Source organism: Habropoda laboriosa, unplaced genomic scaffold (genome assembly GCF_001263275.1).
Source record: "Habropoda laboriosa isolate 0110345459 unplaced genomic scaffold, ASM126327v1 scaffold61, whole genome shotgun sequence".
NCBI lineage: Eukaryota > Metazoa > Arthropoda > Insecta > Hymenoptera > Apidae > Habropoda > Habropoda laboriosa.
In genome coordinates this window covers 314,523-317,493 of record NW_017100203.1, presented here as the reverse complement: position 1 = coordinate 317,493, position 2,971 = coordinate 314,523, and the positions used below count along the sequence as shown (strand labels likewise).

The window sequence follows — 2,971 nt, the reverse complement described above, 5'->3', positions numbered from 1 at the left end:
TAAAATCCTAAAATTCTAAAACTTTAAAATCCTAAAATTCTAAAACTTTAAAATCCTAAAATTCTAAAACTCTAAAATCCTAAAATTCTAAAATCCTAAAATTCTAATATTCTAAAATCCTAAAATCCTAAAATCCTAAAATTCTAAAACTCGAAAATTCTAATATTCTAAAACTCTAAAACCCTAAAATTCTGAAATTCTAAGACCCTAGAATTCTAAAATTTTTAAATTCTATTCTATTAAAGTTTCCTTTTAAATTATTCATAATTCGCTACCTGTATTCTACTTCAAAATTTCCGACACAAAATCTCTCTCATAAGCACACAATTACAATAATTCTCATTTTTGAAAAGTAATTTCATAGTAAATTATGCTCCATTCTTTAACACATCTGTTTCCCTTTTTAACAACATTTCAAAACTTGGAGTCTAAACAAACCATTCTAATTTTTTTAACATGAATCAAGCAAAAACAATTACAGACAGAAGAGCCACGTTTTTTATTTCTATCTTTAACGTCGAACTTATCGAAACAATTTCAGCGAGAGGAAACAATTCGAAAGGTAGAAAATTTAATTCTACAAGGGAAAAATTTCATCGCGATAGAACACTAGGGACAAAGAAAAGCACAAAAGAGGGTTGTAATTCTTGAAATTCTTCGAGAAAGTTCAAAGCAAGGGGAACGTTTAAGCGCTTTAATTCGTTTTTCTCTTTTTCACTCTTCCCCTCGAATTGTTATTTCGTATCAGAGTTGCTGACGCATTCGAGCTAATCTACCTTGTCGAAAGCACGTTGAAAAAAATCTGTGTACCTGTGAAATTAATAGCAACGTGACACTATCTGTGATTCAGCACGGTGAACGATCGAAAAAATAGTGAATGGAAAGAAACGAAAAAAAAAAAAAAAGAAGAAATTCACCGTGGTTGTGGCATATAGACAGGGGCAAAAAAAAAAAAATGAAAAATTATAAAAATGTTCAAGCTGACGTGGATTTATTCTCTGATATCTATATTTGTTTCTTTATGGATTTGACACTTTTTTCGTTGCTGTATTTCAATTTGCTTGGTTTGACAATGAAAGTTCTGTATGCAGACATTTCGTTGATAATACTTCAATATAACGGAATATAGTAAAACTACAATATTTTTAAACAACGTTAATCAGAAGAAACAGGACTTTTTGAAAAATTTGAAACTTTTCATGAAATGATCGCAGCTAAAATTCTGTGTCACAGATAATTTGATACTACAAATTCACTTCGGAGATGTAACTCTAATTTAAAAAAGCGATTTTGTTGCGTTTGTGAAAGAATTATAGTAAGCTGCGATGAAAAGAAATTTTGCCAAATTTAATTTTCACTTCCATCAGTTTTTCTTTAATTCTGCGTCGTCAAATAATTAATTCCTATTTATTACAATTTTTAGGAGTACTGATAATTATCGCTATTACCATAATTTAATATTTACCAGCATTATAATAAAAATTGTATAAACTCAGAATTGTTCAGAAACATAACCACAGAAAATTTGTATATCCTGATATTTCATGCCGGATACAAATTTCTCCCTGAGAAAAGTAACACTATAATAAAGTATTTGTATAGTGAAAATTACAATTTCATAGTGTACATAAATATTCCAAAAGAATCTATCAAGTATGCTTGAATTTGTATCGAATTGCACGAATTTTGCGATGAACTTTCACTTAGAAAACATTTTGCGTAAGAGTGAAGCACGAGAGAGTTACGACTAAAAATCTAAAATATCGTTTCTCATGCAACGGTGCATCTGTCCTTTTGATTTTTCGTCGTCGAACGCTAATGAAACACGAATAGTTGTCATTAGGCAGAGGAACCGATAACTTCATAGTGTAATAGATCGTGATGCCAATAGAACCGCGAGATTATCTTGAATAATTACAGATGGTACAGATAGCTGTGCAATTGAAACAGTGTGCAGACGTCCAGATCATTATGCATAGCTTTACAATAGCTGGGAAATCTGTTTCTATGGTTAGATAGTTCATAATTCAGAGACGGTTATCGGCCATTCTCAAATATTGTTACAGATGCATGTACTGGCGATATCGCGACCGATTGGACAATAAATAATGGAATTGGTTTGGAACTGGAATTGAAATAACGAGTAAAAGAAATCACTGCTAATGTTCGGTGGATAATTAAATTATTTAGAAATGTTTGCAAATCAAATGAAGAATAAAACGACTATTGGTAGAATTTTGAAGTATTATAGTTGTATTCTGTTAAAAGTTTTTTCTAATTTTTAATTTAACAACTTACGTTGAATTTTATAAATTTACGAGATATCGAACGGTGAAACTCTGTTATCACTCTCATGTATAGAAATCATGTATCGAGTTCGAACCCAGTTAGAAACTTTTCCTCGTATAAATATCCTGAATCCATAAATTGACGTAACACTTCCTGCAGTCTCCAAGGAATGATTGATCAAACATTCAGTTGCCTATATTTACGTTAAAATGGAATTTTCGCGGTACGGTAATATCTTTCACACTGTTCGCCCTGGTCGGAACCGAAAGGCGTCGGTTTGGGTAAAGGAGGTACGGTTTTCGAGGGTCGGAGCCCGCCTTTGTAGTTCGCCGAACGAAGAGAATGACAACGAATAAGGACGAAACGAGCAAAAGTGGTTCATAGGAATAATCGAATTTATTCTGGTTTTTTATTCGATCGTATAGCATTTCGATTGAATTGTAGATTTTAATTTAACACTTTATAACGCCGTGTGACTTAGAAGTGACTAGTTTAGGTCAAATGACTGGTAGTAAATTTACTATAATTATTCTAACTTTAAATAATACAAGAGTGCAGTTTCTTTTATCCTGGGCGAAATGGGGAGCGGGTAGGGTGACTCTTCGGTAGCTTTTCCAAGTCAAGCTGCATTCCTCGCGACTAATGTTTAAGATGGGTGACCGCCAAGGGGCATAGCCGACAC

At 32.5% G+C, this 2,971-nt stretch overlaps 1 protein-coding gene across 2 annotated transcripts in view; it reads right to left on the bottom strand.

Moving 5' to 3' along the window:
* Positions 1-2,971, bottom strand: part of LOC108570567 (HIRA-interacting protein 3) — a 222,687-nt gene that overhangs the window by 15,734 nt on the left and 203,982 nt on the right. The gene's annotated exons all lie outside the window — the stretch shown is intronic.